Source organism: Aptenodytes patagonicus, chromosome 1 (assembly GCF_965638725.1).
Source record: "Aptenodytes patagonicus chromosome 1, bAptPat1.pri.cur, whole genome shotgun sequence".
Classification (NCBI taxonomy): domain Eukaryota; kingdom Metazoa; phylum Chordata; class Aves; order Sphenisciformes; family Spheniscidae; genus Aptenodytes; species Aptenodytes patagonicus.
In genome coordinates, this window is record NC_134949.1 from 120,432,193 (window position 1) to 120,452,765 (window position 20,573).

A 20,573-nucleotide genomic window follows, 5' to 3' on the forward strand; every position below is an offset into this window, starting at 1 on the left:
TGAATGCTGGGGCGGCATAACCCTAGCAAGTCAATGGAGCTCTGCCAGTTCCTAACATATCTGGCCCTTTGAATACATTTATTTTCTGACAACTGCTGCAAAATTCAAGAACTACTCCATGTGATTTGACAAGAAGGGGGAAAAAATCAGCATTCAAATGGTCAGAGCATCAAATCACAGTATGAGCTTTCCAGAGTGAAATTCAACAGAACATGAAATGATCAAATCTTGGCTATGCATGAGGTCACACCGTATAAAGACTTGCAGCACAGTTTTTAGTCCAATCAGTCTTAAGGAAAACTAAACAAGGATAATTCACAGGTTCCTGTGTAGCCCATCTGTTTTCTTTGCCGACGAGATGAAGTCTTTAAATTTACCTCATCCTGGGGATATGGGACAGTAACATCAGAGTGCCAAAGAACATGTTTAATGTTTGCCTTACACGGCATACAGCTGAGTGGTAGGGCAATGTTAGTAAGTCTCGGCATTGCTTTCGCATTTAGACTGTGCTAAAAATTTGAGGGTGCCTGGAGGGAAACATGCCCCCCTGCCATACAAAGCTCCATGCGCTCAATGAACCGTTCTCCTGTAAACATCAGTTTATGCTGTCTTTCATCCATCCTTTCTGAGTCACTTATTCCCCTTCTCTACAAATCAATCGCTATAATCACATTTCTTTAAATCTCATTAAAAGTAATACATATTAAAAGTACTTTTACTATCTATGTGAGCAGTGACAGGGCATAAACAAATTGACAAAAAGATTCATCTGCAGCCTGTTTTGAGCTGGAACAGGAAACCACCAAGAAAAAAGCCAGAGTGCTGCAGGAAGCAATGTTTGTAACTTGATAGCTTAGCTCCCTCTTGCTTTTACTGGTATCTCTCTCTGGTAGCTTGGTCTAAGATAACAAAAAGTTAAAATAGTAATATCTGTCTTGTGCTACACTGCCTCCTGATGTAGAGTGGTGGGGCTGAAAAGGGAAGCATGAAGATCAGCTTTTTAATAACAAGGTTTTGATTCTGAGCTGTTTTATTACTCTGAGTGCATGAGAGCTGCTTTATTTTCTTGCCCAGCGGTTAGCCTGCAGCTGATCAGCGCTAGCACAAATCCAACTCAATTCTAGTCCCATTTTGTTTTGCATTGCAAACTGTGCAGTTACACAAAGCTGCAAAATAGGCTTCTAAATCCCAGTACAGGTTTTATAAATCATGATGATACTGTGGAGTTAATTTTTATTTACATAACATTTCAAGCAATATACATAAACATTTGTAAATTGTATGGAGGAATGTCATATGGTGTACACTCTTCAACCATCCAGCAGATGAAACACCACAAAAAATTTCTGAGCCACATGATGCTGAAGACAGAAGACTAGTAATATTCAGTGAGATAAGTAATTTGTTTCTGAGGGCTTTTATTATTTCAGTGTAGGGTGTTAAGAGAGTGCTAGATACTTTAACTGCCACACCTGAAATTTCAGAAAGAAGCGGCGAATTCCTGACACCATTTTAATTCAGCAACTTGAAATTCCAAAGTGCCGATGGAGGAAGTTGGAACGTGAGACATTCCCTTCCACAGGGAGCACTTGAGACATGATCCTTCCTGCATTACCCTTTATTACAGAATTTGAGACACCTGTAGCTCATAGTCTACAGGATAGAGAGTCTCAGCACTTTCTTCTAATTAAGAAGAATAACAGAGCAGAAAATAATTTATATGAGAAAAGCCAGGTTACAAGCAATAGATGCTCAGGAAGTCACCGAGCAAATTCTGCTATGAGTTAAACTAACATTTAAATCTTGGAAAATCCTCTAAGTTTTAAGGGAGGTACACAGGTCTCAGCAATTGGGAAAAGTTGGGAGTATTTCTTCATGAAATGTGCTTGTTATTTATTATTATAAATAATGATATTTGGCACAAAACCAGAGGGTAGGATATGTACTGCTTAATGAAAGGAGAGAAATAGATGATATGAATTTCTTCTACCGGACCTCCAGACAACAGTTGATTTCCAGTATGCACATATCTCCAGTCAAAAGTTTTGTAAGGAAAAAAGACTACCTACTGTACTGAACTGTAAATAAGTTTTCAGAATACCCTAAGAAATTCAGTCTACAGCTGTTTTTCATTTAACAAAATAAGAATCAGAATATCACTCTGTTCACATGATGGCACTAGTGAACTTGAGTTCATCTCCACCATTGTATTTGAAGTGGTTTCTCACAGTACCAATGTATCCAAGTTAGCATGTTATATACTGGACGGGTGACTTCTAGATGGGTGAAAAACTGGTTGATTTGTCAGGCTCAAAGGGTAATGGCTGGAGGCCAGGCCACCTTGATTGAAGGCCAGTTACCAGTGGAGTTTGTCCAGGACCTTGTCCTGGGATCTATCCTGTCCATCACTATCAGTGACCTGAAGGAGAAGAGAGAGTGCACCCTCACCAAGTCTGAGGACACCACCAAACCAGAGAATGCAACTGAAATGCTTAAGAAAAGGGCTGCTACTCAGAAGCATCTAGGCAAGCCACTGGAATGGGTCACCAGGAGCGTCATGAAATTCAGCAATGGCAAATGCAAAGTCCTGCACCTGGCGTGGATTGTTGATTTCTATCAGTGCAGGCTGCGGGTTGAATGGCTGAATAGCAGCTCTGCTGAGAAGAGCCTGGAGAAAGCCCTGAGCAGCCTGGTCTGATCCCAGAGCTGGCCCTGCTCAGGGCAGGGAGTTGGACCTGAGACCTCATGGGGGCCCTTCCCACCTGAGTGACTCTGCGGTTCTGTGATCAGGTTGCTTTGAACAAAGTACTTATAAGACACGTATCAGTGTATTAGTCTGTGCCTCTTAAACTGGAAATCTTATCTTGACCTGTGGGAGATTAATTTACCCTTTCAAGAGTGATAGAGCTCAGCCAACATAGCTTAATTTGTTTTTTCCTAATTATTTAACCATAACTTATATTTGTGAACTAAATATAGCCTAATCATACCAAGAGTTCTATGGACAAGCGAAAAATTCCTTGCAACACATACAGACAAATAAAAATTGAAAAGTGGGTCTGAACAGTGATGCCCTTGGCTGCAATACCTTTGAAATCACTACGTTAATGAATTCATATGCTTGATGATTCAAATTTTAAAGAACAGTTTACTCACCACCACTCAGAATATATGGGTCTTCTATAATAATGATTGAAATATCTCCAAACTCACAAAGTAACATCAGTCTCCAAGTATTCAGATACTTTAACATGAATTACAGGCAAGTCCCACTAAAACCAAAGTAATTACTTATGTGTGTCATTGCTGCCATGTACGCAGCGTTTGAAGAACTAGAACTTAATCAGTTGTCAATACTTTCCTTCTAACTGCAAAAATATAAGTACTTCAAAGGGAGTGATTAATCACTGCTGTGGGAGGAAAGCTTAGGAGGTATGATCAGACATTTCCTGCATTTGATTGAACAAAAAAAAGTAGTGTGATTCTCTTCATATGAAACAAACATGGCAGGCCTCCACAGAAAACATAGCTTATGTGAAAGGAATAATTTAATGTGCTTGCCAATAGGTCTGGTTCTTTAAAGAAAGGAAAAAAAATCCACTTTTTTTCCCCCCACATATTTTCTCTTTCAACACAGCAAAGAGGAGTCAGATATGGGCTTACAGGAATACTCCTTTATCTGCTGAGACATCAATAGCGATGGTTAGAGGCTTGATGGTACCATAGATTTTTAATAGCACAACTCCAATAAATGTTTCACGACAACAGAGGCATCACAGATGACCTGGAACCAAACACAAATTCTACAGGACTTGGAAACTCTCTGGTACAAACCTATGTTACACTATTTTTATCACTTGACTGAGATGAAGAAATGAGATAAGCACAGTCTCTCTGTGCAGTAACACTGCATGAGATAGGGTTTAAGCTGGGTGCAAGTAAGCGTGAGCTTTTGCGTGGATCCAGAGATGTGGGCTAGAGCTTTTACTGAGGACATTTTAGCTGATATACGGTGTCTGTTATAGTCAAGGTAGGTACTCAAGAACGGTCAAAACAGAGAACCTGACTCCATGGCCCCAGGTTTTCTGGCTCACCCCCTGATGGGGTGGGGGAGGCAGGGCCCCTCCACAGAAGGGACAGGGCAGGCAGGAAGGTAGATCCCCTCTACACCTTACCAAGGTCCTGCAGTAGCTCCTACAGCTTTAAGCAGGAGAAACATCTCCTAAAAAAAAAAAAAAGGCTCTTCTGTTCCTTTATAATCACTTACCACCTATTCTTTCTACTGATTATTCAACCATACCTAGCAGATGATCACAGAATTTTCACTGATGACATTATCACTAAGTAACTCTGATAACCAGATTTCCAAAATGCAAACTGCTCAGAATAATGTCCGTGGTAGAGGATGTAATCCAGTGAACCATTATCATTAGCCTTTTTCCGCCACCTGTTAGAGTGCCAGTACACCATGAAGATAAACTTTAGCAGAGAATTCAGAGACTCTTACACTCAAAAGGAATTGGTATTCTGACACAGATGGCAAATTTTAAGAGAAAAGCAGAATGCCTGGCACAGTAAAGTAGGATGCCAGTAAGGTACGTGAGCCTTTCCAAGTTTCTGTAAATGCAAGTAATTTAGAATAATACTTTAACCTGATTCTGTAATAAATTCATGCAATTAAGGTCAGTGTGTGTTCATATATGTAGGAACTTTCCCCTTAACCACAGTTTTCTAATTTCAATCAAGTGTGAAGGGTCTCAAATAGAGGTCTGACAAAATACTGAGTTCCTACAAGATGAGGAAAATAGGACAGTGACTAGGAAAGTCTATTAATGCCACCTCTGAGGCAAGTGCTAACTAACTTATCTTTTGTTAGACAAAAATGTGGGAGGAAACCCTACATGGGAACCGTACTTTCTACTGCTCACTGAGTTTTTGTTTGACAGGAAAAGACTGCCATAGACCTTGACCCCAGTACTCTCTGTCTTTCATATTCTTTTCATTTGCAATACATAAACTTACTACACAAATACTCTAAAAGCATTACTTTACTCCTTATTAGTTACTTGACTTTTTCTTAAATCTATTTGCAAATTTGTAGTCACTTGTTTTGTTTGTACACTATAAAGCAGAGCACACAGTATCCTGCTTAACAGGCAGTTTTCAGTAGTTAACAGTTATGAAGCATATTTGTCATTACACTCTGAAAATACAATATATACAAATGCAGTTCAGGTGCCTATATATATATTGTTCTTAACAACAAAATAACATTTTTTTCTGTTTTGCATTATTTTAATGTAAGATTATGCTTTATTTAGAAACTAAGAAATTTCTCAGGTGATCACATAAATCTAAAGTGACAATCAACAAAACAGAAGACAACACAAAGTTACAGTTAATTTAAGATTGCTCTTTGTTGCCAATTTTCCCCAGTTATTGTACTTTCTTTTACAAATGTTCCGTTTGTTTCCCAGTAGAGTCATTTCTGTATTCATCTTTGCCAGAACACTAGCAATTCTGCCTACAAGCCAGTATTTTTTGTTCTTCTGGGTCTCTCCTTCTTTGCTTTGAGGCTTCTCTCATTGTCTTTGTCTATATTAGCATTAATTTCAGAGCTGCAGTGCAATTCTGTAAGAAACCCCCTGATTGCCTCCATTTACCACATGCTGGTTTGGCTCACAGACCAGTTTTGGTGCACGTCGTTCCTTCCAGAGAAGACTAAGGAATATATCTATATTATCATTTCAGCTGGACCAGAAGCACTGTCTTGAAGCCAGTCTCCTAGATATTACCAGTTACCATGCTTTGGTTCACTTTGCAGAGGGTCCGTGGAACACGTGTTATATTCCTTTCAGATGAAAAGACATGGGAAGATGAGCTCCAGGAACACATCCCATACACTTACCTACCAACCAGCATTTAGTGCATGGGACCAGACCAGAGCTAAGACAAAGTAACTGCCACACACTGACAGATCTAGTGTAGGCTTAATCCAGCTATTTGCTCTATGGATGTGCTCCTACAGGACCACAGTAATTGCTAGTGTAGACATGGTGTGATCTAGAAGATCTGTCCTATGTTTGCACTAAGCATGCTGCAAACTAAGACAGTAATTGATCCTTTAGGCAGCTCCAAACCATAAGCACAGTGGGGACATTCAGTCAAAGGGAATGGGCTCAATCAAACCCAAATTATAACCTGAGCCTCATACAGGGCAGATGTAGGGGACAGACCTTGGCCCCACTTGCTCTGATCTACTGACCTGCTCCTATTGCTCTGAATTACTTGCTAAGACAGACAGAGCCCATGCCCTTCTAACTGTTCACAGTTCCCTGTGTTGTTGTCTGTTAACCAGTGCTTCAGGATACCTTTTCTTTGCAGGATCCTCTTTCATAAGATACACTCTTGTGTCTAATAACTACCAATCCCAAGTAATGGTAAAGGGGAATAAGCAATGATATATACCAATAAGAGTAAACGGGAGCAAGCAATGACATGCTTTCCTATTGTGGTGCAGTCACAGTTGAAGTTACAAGTTTGTGTAATATCCTGCTTTGAGTATCCTCCCTGTGCGGTCTTTCAGTACAATATCCCCCCTTTGCAAGTTTTTTACCTTGTTTGCTTGCTGCAGCTAAAGACTAGTAGGGCAAGATAGGAAGTAAAAGTATTTGGTTTCTGTCAATCAGGTTTTATGTGTATTTGGGGTTTTTTTTATTTACTTTGTTTCCTCATGTTGGTGTCCCAGACATTTTCATCTCAACCATCATTTATGTGACACAGCTTATCATGAATTACTTGTACATGAATGGTTTTGATTTCTTTTTAAAGCAGGTCTAGTTGAATTCTTGCTACTGAATAAACCAGAGTGAATGACTAATTCTTGATCTTTATGGTGCAATGGAGTGGCAAAGGGTGTAAGGAGGGGAACAAAACTGAATACATCCACACACTCTGCTCTGATCTGCCAGCTGTGATACATGGCCACGCTTTCCCAAAGGTTAACACACATCACTTTCAAAGTAGAAGCAAACTGTACCACTTGGGCCACACAGATTAAACTTCATAGTGCAGTTTTCCCAACTCTTCTTCATCTCTTCCCCTGCTTCTCTTACTTCTTTTCACCCTTCCACTTCTCTGACTCCATCCTCCACAAACTTCACCCAAGCTAGGTAATCATTTACCTTGGGGTTAGATATGGAGAGCAGGTGGAGCATGGATGCACCATTAACTTAAGATGGTACTCCACAAAATGAAGAATATATCACCTAAATGATAGGTCCTGTGCCAGCCCACAGATTCTCTATATGCCAAGGACAGATAAGCTGCATTTAAAACATCCATACAGGTGCTCACTTTCCAGCGCAAATTGCTCTCAAAGACTTAGTGACACCCATGGGGACCAGCAAAACCTGTGACCACAGAGTACCTCAGTGGTGCTTACGGTGTGACTACCTACTACTTCTTCAGGTTGACTCTAATTACTTCCAGCAGGGACACCAGTGTCACCCTGCCCTGGTCTGCAGAGTCACTATTTTTGCTGCAAAATATATTTATCGTGCTAACAAAGTCAGTACTTTTGCTGAGAGAAACCTGACTGATTTCTATGTAGATATTTTTGTTTAGTATTAATGATACTTTAATTAATTTAAAAGAATTGCAACAACAGCAAGGCTAATATTTGTACTGGCAGTAAACCATACTCCGTCAAGGACTGGGCATCACCCTGCTAGACACAAGAATAAGCCCCTAGTCAGCCATATGACAGAGAGCTTCCATACCAAAATCATCAAAACCGCATATAAATTGCCAAATACTGAGCACCTGCAGCTTGAGCCAGGGGGGCTGACAGAGTCTCACTGTAAAAAAACTTCTTTCTGGCTGTTGCAGAGAATCCCAAAGACTGAAGTGATGCACAGCCTCACTGCACTGCCAGCAAATCCTGAACCAAACAGTCGCCACATCTCCTCACAATGTAATACGGATAATGAGGCTCTCAGGCACTTCTTGATATGTTAGATTTGTAGCTATTTGCTAAACCTATTTTATACTTGACCTGATCCTCATCATTTCCACCACTCTCCCTGTCCCTTCGCAGAAAATAAAAATCACTTATTTTCTGCCTCATTCTCCCTGATCTGCATCCCACCAGCTGCCGCTATCTCTTTCTTCTCACATTTTGTGCTTGAGCAGTGAGCATGGTCAGAGGCAACCGTCTGCGTTCTCTAGTGCCAAAACTGAATTCAGATTTTAAAAGCTGGATGAAAGGTTAGAGTTCGAGTTTCCTGAACCTCTTCTGTTAGGGAAGTAGGTTAATATCTTAGCTAATATGAAAGGGGAAAACATTGCCAAAATGTTTCAGGATGTTAAAAAAAAATCACATTCTTTTCAGTGAATTTACTGTTTATTGCTGTAATTTAGTCTAATTTAGACTACATCTCCACCTCTAGGCTCAGCAAGTCACAACAGCTCCAAACTGCACAGCTATGAACAGGCATCAGCATGTATGAACATGACCATATGCACAAACATATAAGCATATAAGCATGGAAAAGCCAGCCCTTTCCCATCACTCAAAGGCTCTGTTGCCTACTTCTGCACTGATTTGCTCTCCACCATCCTCCCTACTTTTTTCCCCAAATACAGCACTGATTTATTGCAAAGGGACGAACCGACCCCAGCCTGCTGCAACCTACTCCGAGCTCCCCCCTCCAGTGGGGCTGGCATCTCCAGGACAGCCCGAGGGAGAGAGGATGCTACAGACCGAGGGCGCAGAGCAGGCACCACGCCAGCACTTGCTGGAGGGAGCAGGGTAAGCTGTGGGGTACAGATAAAGGTTTCCGCTAAGAAGACAGAAAAAGCCAGGGCTTGTGTGGATTCTTGGTGAAAGAATCATATCAAGGTCACTCCATCCAAACCATCACGTCAAAGGTTGGGTCCATATGCCCAGCTGTGAAAGTACTGCACACACACGGCCTGAGACACCACACAGACACACTAAGGCAGAGTGGACTTAACTGCAGGTACTATAACTTACATGTTCAACTCTATGGATAACTTACAATAAGTAAAGTGAAAATAATGCCTGAGTGTACAGTCAAGATCTTGCTCGTAGCAAACTATAAAAGAAATCATCTCAAATTCACATAGGTATTATTGACTGTAATAGAAGTACAGAAAGTATTCTCTACTTCTTATCATCTGTTATAAACATTTCAATTGTTTCCAAACATTTTTCATTGCATAACGAGTGATGTTAATGTAAAATTTTCCAAAGGAAAAAGGTTCATAAGTAGTTTTCAGGAACATTAGGTAAAGCTGCCCACTTCCATGATCCCAGGAATATCTGAAGAGCCAATTAAAGGATGCATTTCAGGAAAGGTACACATGTACTCCAGAGTACTGAAACGTTTACAGTGTGTTGGAAATGCCCATGACAGATAATAGATTTCAACTCATTTCTTCAGAGACTTTGGAAAAAACACAGAATGGAGTTATTAAAGAAAGGTAAGTACTCTTGCACCTCTTTCAGCACAGTGCCTTGGAAAATCTAGGTATTTAGACAAAACGGTCTTGTATTTTCTTGTCCAATGTTTGTTTCATTTGATCACTAGTGGGTCAGGTGCAGTGAACATCTCATTTTACACATGTTATTGCATAAAAGATTTGGCCTTGGAGCACCTGTTAGAGCTGGTTAAAGTTCTTTCCCTTGGACACAAACTCTCTCAGCTGCTAGTAATAGAAAAAACAAAGCAGAACTACCACATGGACGCAGGCCCTGAAAGAGAGAATGCCAAAGAAAGCAGCACAAATTTTACAAGGATGCATGTCATATTTTTTCCCTTGGCGGTACAACCTTAGAACACCAGGGAGAATGCCAGCTACTGTCAAGCAAACAACAGATTTGCTACAGGGCTTCTAAGCTTTGATCAGAAAGGGGATCACCTAGAGGCAAGCCATAATTCTGTAAAATAACTGGCTTTATAAACATGGATAGAGAGAAATTCTATGGGAAAAGATGTGTTTAAAAATTTTGATCAAGTGGAAGAGGCTAGTTTTCTAAAGTCTTTGCAATCACAGACTTGCACTACCATTTGTTTTATTTATTGTTGTTCTTGTAGGCTGTGTCATTAAGCTGGTCTTTGTTGCTGTAAAAAACTTTAGAAAGCATTTTTAGATTATGAAATTAATGCATCTGTAGAGGATTATCTGTTTCAATAATGTCATCTGTGTACAACCAGAACGTTTACTGATTAAAGCACATTTTCTCTGGCAACATATACACAACTTTAAATTTGGGTTTTATCACTAAGATTCAATCCAATTAGAATTGATTTCAAAGGAAAAAATGTGGTGATCATAACAGGAAAAGAGTCAATTGACTAGGTATTCTGTGCTGCACAAAGTAAATTTAATAAGACTGGTAGTATAGCATATTAGAATCATAGAATCATAGAATCATTAAGGTTGGAAAAGACCTCTAAGATCATCGAGTCCAACCGTCAGCCCAACACCACCATGCCCACTAAACCATGTCCCTAAGTGCCACATCTACACGTCTTTTAAATACCTCCAGGGATGGGGACTCAACCACTTCCCTGGGCAGCCTCTTCCAATGTTTCACCACTCTTTCAGTAAACAAATTTTTCCTCACGTCCAATCTAAACCTCCCCTGGCGCAACTTGAGGCCATTTCCTCTCGTCCTATCGCTTGTTACTTGGGAGAAGAGACCGACACCCACCTCGCTACAACCTCCTTTCAGGTAGTTGTAGAGAGCGATGAGGTCTCCCCTCAGCCTCCTTTTCTGCAGGCTAAACAGTCCCAGTTCCCTCAGCCGCTCCTCATAAGACTTGTTCTCCAGACCCTTCACCAGCCTCGTTGCCCTTCTCTGGACACGCTCCAGCACCTCGACGTCCTTCTTGTAGTGAGGGGCCCAAAACTGAACACAGTATTCGAGGTGCGGCCTCACCAGTGCCGAGTACAGGGGCACGATCACTTCCCTACTCCTACTGGCCACACTCTTTCTGATACAGGCCAGGATGCCATTGGCCTTCTTGGCTGCCTGGGCACACTGCCGGCTCATGTTCAGCCGGCTGTCGACCAGCACCCCCAGGTCCTTTTCCAACAGGCAGCTTTCCAGCCACTCTTCCCAAAGCCTGTAGCACTGCATGGGGTTGTTGTGGCCAAAGTGCAGGACCCGGCACTTGGCCTTGTTGAACCTCATACAGTTGGTCTTGGCCCATCGATCCAGCCTGTCCAGGTCCCTCTGCGGAGCCTTCCTACCCTCGAGCAGATCAACACTCCCGCCCAACTTGGTGTCGTCTGCAAACTTGCTGAGGGAGCACTCGATCCGCTCATCCAGATCATTGATAAAGATATTAAACAAGACCGGCCCCAAAACTGAGCCCTGGGGAACACCGCTCGTGACCGGCTGCCAACTGGATTTAACTCCATTCACCACAACTCTCTGGGCCCGGCCGTCCAGCCAGTTTTTGACCCAGCAAAGAGTCCACCTGTCTAAGCCGTGAGCCGCCAGCTTCTCAAGGAGAATGCTGTGGGAGACGGTGTCAAAGGCCTTACTGAAGTCCAGGTAGACCACATCCACAGCCTTTCCCTCATCCACTAGGTGGGTCACCTGGTCATAGAAGGAGATCAGGTTGGTCAAGCAGGACCTGCCTCTCATGAACCCGTGCTGGCTGGGCCTGATCCCCTGGTTGTCCCGCTCATGCCTTGTGAGCGCCCTCAAGATGAACCGCTCCATAATCTTCCCCGGCACTGAGGTCAGGCTGACAGGCCTGTAGTTCCCCGGATCCTCCTTCTGGCCCTTCTTGTAGATGGGCGTCACATTGGCAAGCCTCCAGTCATGTGGGACCTCCCCCGTTAACCAGGTCTGCTGGTAAGTCATGGAGAGTGTCTTGGCGAGCTCTTCTGCCAGCTCCCTCAGCACTCTCGGGTGGATCCCATTCCATTTTATATATAAAATATTTAAAAGTCAAAGAGATAATAACTTAAGTAAGTTACTTGTGGCACTTATAAACCTCTCCCAGAGAATTTCACAGGAGGACATAGTAAGTAGCAGCAGAGTCCTCAAGGGGTACTGAGTATCATACATAATTCTGCTTTAGTGGACACTTGGCCCCACTAGTCCTAGGTCAGTTTTCCCCTCAGCCTCAGCCTATTTACAGGATGGGTTGCCTCACACCCGCAGACTCAGTCAACGTGCTGCTCTGTCAGCTCAAAAACATATTGCTGTGGAAAACAAATGGAAGAAACGAGCAATGTTACTGTTTGGTGATGGTAAAGCTAATATTTTAACTAGATAACTTATAAACCCACTACAGATAAAGATTGACACTTTGGGATGAGACAAGAAATCCTGCTTAAGGAAAGGGGATGATAAAATTATACAAAATGCATATATTATTACAGTGCTGAAACATATTTAAATCCAGTCCTGGCTGATGAGTGAATGAAGAAATGTGAGCGGACTCATTGCCTTTAGAAGATGCTCGGCACCTGGCAAAATGTGATTTCCCCTGGAAGGCCCAGCATGGTCAGGAAGCTGGTATTAGCCTCACAGCACACGGTGCTGTGCTTTTCGGGTACCAACTTTTTTTAAATTCCCGTTTGCTTCACCTCTCTGACGATGGGGTAGATCATGTCTAAGCTATGGCAGCAGGAGAATGAGGCAGCAGGGGAAGACCCAGGAGGGAAGCATTGAAGTGATGCTGTTAAAGTCACACATTCTGTCGTATGCTAAAGGTGGGCTGTCAAAAGCCTGGGGGGTGCTTTTATACTAGAGATCATTTGTAAAGATTTCAAGAAATCTTTGTTTTGACTACTGTCACAGAGGAGGAAAAGAGAACAGAAAAAACACTAAAAGCAACTTGGCTTAACAAGGTGAAAGTAAGCGATGGCATAGAGAAGGGCTAGGAGTCTGATAACCTTATCACTTGTGCAGCAAGTCCTACCCTACTCACGGTCAGATCTAATCCCTTTGTAAAACAAGCACTGGAAAAAGATGAAAGAGCTGATATATCTCTAAAGGTTTAGCAGGTCCAGAGACAGAAAGCAGCCTTCTACATGAGAATAATATAAACAAAGGAGATTAAGTGTTTACAATAGTTCTTTGAGGGAAGGCAACAATCCCCCAGCTGGCACTACATTAAAATGATTTTAATCATCCTAATGGAGGAGATGGATGCTTTGTGAAAGAAAAATTCCATAATGATACTTTTAGGAGGGGAATTATTCTCCCTTTCTTAAGTAAAAACCCTCTGTTTAATTTTTTTTTTTTAAGCACATGAAAAAGGAAAAATTAGTCCAGTATAGAATGGGGACTATGAATAATTCCAGGTTGTTGAAAGAAGGGATGGAGGAGAGAAGACAGATAGAAATTTCTGCTTCAGTACAGTCTGAGGTTTTGTTGTGTGAGGTTTTGGTTTGGTGTTGTTTTTTTTTTTTTAATTAAAGGGCAAGGAGCACTTTATTTGATCTCCCCTTCTCAAGAAGTAGGAGAGTATTTTATGGAGACCCCATCCCAAATATTTTCACCCAGAGTTCACCTTACCAATTTTAGGGGCAAATGGCCTTGCCTTGCTATGCTTTTGCTATCTGACAAAAATTAAAGATCCAGTCGGATTACTCATAACAGTTTCACACAGGAGGACTGTGTGAAGTGTCACCATTTCACGTGACTTTTTACAACTAGAAGGCACACAACCATGCTCATGTAGGTAGAGACAGAGTAGTAAAGGACAGAAGAGAGATCCCTACGATGGAACTGACCTTCTGCATCCTGTGGATCGAGAGGAACAGGAGGCTCAGCCCCTACCATCAGAATCAAGTATTAGGTGTGATTTCCAAATCACAGCTTTCTTCAAAGATGCAGCAATATTGTGCCTTTCAAAGCCACAATAAAAACAGAAACACAAAGACCTACATTGCTGGCTGGCTCAGCAATGTGCTGCTTCTTTCCATATGCCTCTCTCCTCTCCCATTCTAGCAATTGTTTTTCCTCTCTGCTTTCTCCTGGCTGGTGGCCAACTTGAAGGCCCCCAGACTCAGCAACTGGAGCCCTTCCACTTTAGGGCAATCACTAACATTGCCTAGCATGCTCTCCTCAGCAAAACAGAAACACTTAGACCAACAAGGTTGTGGACCACCCTGCCTGAGATCTAGTCATATATATGTTTATTTTTCAGTTTCCTTTTTACTTTGGTGTAATCCTAAATTCAGAAGCTTCTGCCTTCACAAGAGAGAGATGCTGAGAGTCAAAGTCCAGAAACCTCCAATGGTTCATTGAACCAAAGCCATTCAACAATCACTTTGAGTTTTAAAAGTAGTTAATCACATTTATAATAAAACTTTGTTATTACTGCAGATTAACTAGGAATCTTGTCGCACAAAATAATAAACAAAAACATCTGAGGAGCAGATGATTCCCTTCAGCCCTGGTATATAAGGCAAGCACTCAACACTGGCAATTGCATAGACCTGAACTTGGCCCCTCTTCGCTTTGGCTGCATAGATTTCTGAAGATCGTAAAGGAATCAAAAACCTGCCAAAGAGAGTTCAGTACCTCGTGTTTCGGCAAGACATACAGCAGACGGTATTGTCGCAGCATGATACTGCTCTCAAAAAAAAAAAAAAAAATTCTGACTAGGTTCCCGTGCTGCTCTAGATTCCAACTCAGGGTGCAATATGACCTATAGGGGCATGGATAACAGATATCCCCTGTTTTGGAGCAATGAGCATGGACCCAGGCAGGCTACTAATAATATTACCCTCAGCCAGCTGCACAAAGATCCCTCCTTTTGGACTCTGCAGGTTTTTCAGTGAGCCCTAGATTTGGGATTTATTTATTTTTTGTTTTCTTTTAAAATTGCAAAAACTTTAACACTTATCTGGGATTTTGAAAAGATGGTTTTATCAACCCTTTCAGTTCATAGCTTTTCATTTCTGTACATCAACTGGACTCTCTGAAATAAAATACTCAGCAAAATCCAAGCAAGGTCTTGTTTTCTTTCCTATTTCTTCCTCCGTCTTTCTCACTGTATCCTGTTGTCCTGCATTCACTACTTAGTGCTCTTCACACAGAGGTGAACAAATGATTTCTATATCCCATGTCTAGCTTTTTCTCTTAAACACAGCAACATTCTGAGTCAGGACCCAGGCCTCATTGATGATTTGCCTGATATCTAGCAGGTTGAGGATGCTATCAGAAACAAATAACATTGCTTCCTATTCTTGTTTAATAAAACTAGCAAGATTTCTTGTTGGATGAAAATGGATGGAAAACACACCCACATATATAGGTTGTAAACTTATTTTTTCTGTCTGGCTCTAAAGGTTAGTGTCTAAATAGTGTGGCAGATGTACTGAGGTATGGATCTTGGATGGGAAGCCTGGCCTTGTTTTGACTATCTATCAGGACAAGCCTTGGAGCTACATCATCACCCCATGCAGCCTAGCGTGCCCCGGAGGAAAAGCCCAGTGTGTCACTGGGAGGAAGCCGTGTTGGACCTCAGCCTTCAGGACACCCGCTGAGTGCACCTTTCCTTCCCCTAGCCGACTTGCAGGCAGCTTGCGACTCCATCAGTGCAGCAGCAGATGTACATTCCCAGAGCCATTGAAATGTTTTTTCTCAGGTGTACCTTATCTTAGCAGACACGAGTGAGCTGTCAAGTCATTGCTCTGTTGCTGATTTTGCTTGAAAACAGAAGATTCACACAAAGACCAGGGCAGTGCCACTACAGCAGCTCTGAGGGAGAGTTGGTGCTACCACTTTATGGCCAAGACTACACCTCCTTCTTTCAAAGTTTCTGTGCTGCTGTTGTGATAATGATTTCAATATTTGCTTAAATTTGTTTAAATAACTTTACAGAGAAAAAGAGAAAGCAAGAAAAAGTCAAACCTTTTGTAAATGCATAACAGATGCACCGGTGCATGCCGGGATGAATGCAGAACAGACTCGGACCTGTCATCACGCTCTTCACAGCCGCATTCTTTCCCCAGCTCATGTGGCCTACACCTGGGATACACTGGCAGGGTGGCTCGTGAGGCTCCCAGGTTCAAAGCAAATGCTCATACCTTTGTTCCTGCCTGCAAGTCTTTTTAATTTTAACCTTTTTCCTCCCTGTCATCAGTGTTGTCTTTCGCTATTAGTGGCTCTGACTATATACCAAGACAGGTTGGGGTTTTTTTTTGGGGGGGTTGGGTTTTTTTTAGTATACAGGATACCCATCAAAACGAAGTATAGATACTAGAGCTAAAAGTTATATAAAAGTCACAGTTAGAGAAAGTTAAGTAAGTGATAGCATGAGGACTCTTGGCAATCTCTGGACATTTGTTGTGTTGCATGAATACAGATTTTTCTTTCAGATGTTGTGAAAAGTCAGAACTTTATTCTCATTTCTGTTCTTTTCTTCCAGCAATAACAAAGGTTTCTTCAATCAGATTCAGTAACACTGAGGAGTAAGGGTCAATGATCCATCTCTAGGATTTTTTTAAACTGGGAGACTAGTGTAAGCTGGCTGCACAATAATGAAAGTCCAGGCCTTCATATATATCAAAGGCTGCAAAATGGCACTGATGCACAGTGACCCATCGTTGCCAGAATGTGCTAAAATATCTCACTTGCATTAATAGCCCTTGCTCTTACAGGAAGGGCTTTCTCTGAAGACTGAGGTTCAAAAACCATAGGTCCCAAAAACCGGGGGGGGGGGGAGGGGGGGGGGATGCAAAAAAACCTCAAACAAACAAAGAAAAAGCCCAAAACAAAAATGGGAATGGCAAGGCTACAACACGCTTTCCTGTTTGTAACTAGGCCAAATAGATTTCTTTGACTTAGGACATAGCATCCTGTCTGTTTCCAGCTACCCATACTGCAACATGTTGATATGTAGCTGGAAGTTGAAGTGTAAGTAGGAAATATCTCTTCTCTCTCTGATCTTTCCATATTGGCTTTTACATTAGAATAACATTGCTAGGAATAAAGTCCACATGTAGCTACAGTAGTATACTGTGCATTAAAGTCCATTTTAGAGTACGCATTCCTGCTCTTACACCTTTCTAGCAGCCCTCTCTCTGACACACACTACTGCAGATCAGGGCAAAAGCTGCACAGACAATGTGATGTGACCAACAAATTGCACACTGTACACTCGTCATGTTTTTACAGATCCTACAGAATCCTAGTACTGTACTGGAATGAAGACATTTGAGAGACTTGTCTACTCTTGATTTTTGGAAAGTGACTTTAAATACATTCTCCTTTAAAAAAATCTGATTATATAATCTTCTTGTGACAGTACATGATCTGATTTTGTCTGTCCTGTATCTGTTCTGTAACTGCCTTTAATGACTTCCCTTCACCCCAGGCTTCTCTGCATTAGCTAGTATGTATCTGACTGGTCAGGGCCAGAATTCCTCATTTCTAGAAAGCATTCTTCTTAAAGCAAGATAGGACCTTGCTAAAAAAAGAGTCACTAGCTTTGTTACAAAGCATACCATTTTAGTCAGTACCAAACAGAAGGGTAATTTTTAATAGCAATTTTATAAATCTCTTGGTGGCTTTGCTGAATCTGTAGTTAGACTTAGCTCACCTCAAAACCCTTTTATTCATCTTAATTCTTTCCAGTGATGGGACTAATATGAGCTTCACAGTTTGCTTATTTCACTTTACTCGTATCTTAATATTCAGTTCTATACAGAGAATGTTAACACTGAAGCACCTAAAATGGAAAAAAGCTGAAAAGAATTGTCTCATCTAAGAGGAAGCTACTATGGTTTCTGCCTTCCCACTAGGAGTTACCTGCCCTTTTTCTATCCCAAGCTAAGATGAAAATTACCATCCTTCTTTTAATACCAGTGTTTAACATAGTTTGCAATGCCACAAAGCCAGGTAACCAGAAAGCACTTAGAGTCAGAAATGGAAACTGAAGTGTGACACACCTCACCTTCTACCAGTTCAGCAGCGGTGCAACCCAGCCACCAGGAGCCTATGAGCAGGTCACTTGCCCAGTCTGCACTGAAACCCAGCCTGTCCTTTGTCTCTGATGGGACAAAAATCAAGACCATGACTCCGTTGCCAATGGTATTCTGTATGCTTAACAGGAAGACATACAGAGATATATGCCATCCTCTAAATGTCCCACAGTCTCAGAAAAAAAATTAAAGCCATCAGCCACGGTGGTGGGGGAGGTAGGGAAAGGAAAATTTCCTAGATAAATGAGACAGAGGAGTTGCTACTTCTCCCCACTCTGCCAGAGATGAGAAACATCCTCATTAGCCACCTCTTCCCCAAGTGCCATGAAGGAAGAAAAAATGGTTTTGAAGCATCCCTGATAAGAAGGCTAGATTACAGCAGACCCAGGAGAGAGTCCCATGAGTCCCTGTCACTGCTTATAGTCACACCCCATCTCCTGTTCTTCCTTCCACCACACCCTGATGGCATCAAGGGTTTTGAAGTTTCCCCATGTTTTGCAACACAACGTGCGTATTCTCTTTATCCATCGTGAAAATCCCATCAATGTTTGGAATTATTCTGTTTTCCAAAAACCAGTCTAAAACTGAAAAAAGTAATGCTGCAATGACAGTTTAATGACTTTGTAAAGCCGGCAAAGATTTTGGAAATGCAAAACTTGCTTAGTTTAGTCCTTTTATAAAGGGTGAGGAGACACTATCCAGCTATGATGATGACATGATGTGTGAACCATCATCATTATTCTGTGTTAAGCAAGATTAGCTAAGCATTTAATTTAAGAGTGATCAGGAATTTTAAAATGAAGCTTCTCACAAGTCTGTTAAAATAAAGTCTAATTTTGGAAAGGATCAGCTGTGTGAAATGTCACCATTCCAGAAACTTGATGGTGAAGTTCTTCAGCAATCAATACTTCCTATGTCTTCATTTTTTTAATTAAAAATCTATTTTGCAATTTAAGTTTTTTCTTTCAAATTGTAACTTATACCAGAAAAATGGAAATGAAATTTGAAGCTTAAAAAAGTAACAATATCTCTCAAAATTATCTCAGCTGACCCATCCAAAAATAATTAACAGTTTACAGTTCTGAAAATTCTGGTCAGAAACACTGACTACCTTTAAGCATAATACAGATGATCATAAAAGTCCTTTTCAGATATAAGCAACTAAAACAAGATAATTTTTCTTTGTTTTCAGGACAACTATGGTTTATATGTTTTTACCTTTCCAGATAATTTGTGATTTTCTGCAGAATATTGACCTGACCTACATTCTACTTGAGCAAGTGATGAAATTTTTGTTGATAGCAACACATATTGGGTCAGGTTGAAATCTTTACAGCGTACACGGAGACGTCTCTTAACAAAATTATATTAATTCCGTTAATTCCACAGAAACAAATGTGGAAAGTAACAATGAAGAATATGAGAAAGGACAAGGGCATTTATATAATCCTGAAAAGATTAAAATCACTTTATAGTGAAGTATGACTATTTTCTCTCCTTTACAGATAGTATTTTATCTGACTGAGAATGCATATATTAATAGAAGGATTACTTTCTGTGGCTTACATTGACATTTTCAATCACTTACCCATCACTATGAAGTGAAAATTAGGAATCATGGGAAACTGTTCTCTAGAACAATGACATAAAGAGGCCATATCTGCTTTTTTCAAATATCTGTCACTGTTTTTTCTCTCCAGAACATTCAGCAAGTCCCCTTTGTCAGCAAATTCGAAGAAAAAAAGTCACTCAATAAGTGTAAAGTGATGTAGGAACTTGCCTACATCAATAATTTTGAGTAAAAGACATTATGTGCGAAGTCAGTAGTAGCCAGTAGCCTCCAGTTTAGGCTGGAGGTGAGGATTGTTTCCTTCTTTGACATAATGCTTCCATATGAATGGTTATAGTAGTAAATGGTACTAAATCCTTTGGTCAGGCTTCCAACAATGAATAATGACTCATATCAGTACTGCATTATCTTCAAATAGCATCTGCTGAAGAGAGACAGTCTCATTCTCCCTCTGCATCAATGTGATGCTTTTGCCATGACAATTTCATCACTTTTGTCATACCCGAGTCTTGAGCGGCAAGTTTGCCTTGAAAAATCAAATATAAAAGCCAGAGTAATCACGATGATTTAAAAAATAATAAGATTTCTTAAAAACATCTGTGTGTAAGGAATGTAAATACAGTAGCACTAATGAATACTGTCCTTCAGACACACAAGAACCACAAAAGAGTTAGCGGCCTAAATGCTTTTGCATGTATATGTATCTTCCACATGCATGCATACCTGTTAATCTAAGATGGTGCCTCTAAAAATTTTTACAGCTGAATAACTTTGAGAAGTAAATTATGTTTCAAGTGACGAGGCAGAGAAATAGAGGTTCAATCTCACAAGAAATACTTAATTCAAATTTCTCTTTATAAGACCTGAATGAAAATTTGTCAAAAATGGAAGGTTCAGTTCAAATTTAATTTGAGGGGACAAGGAATATGAAGTAAATGTCTGCTTACGTAATTTCCCTAATTAAAATCCTAGACAGTGATTTGTGGACTGGCCAAACATTCCCTTAGGTACTGTG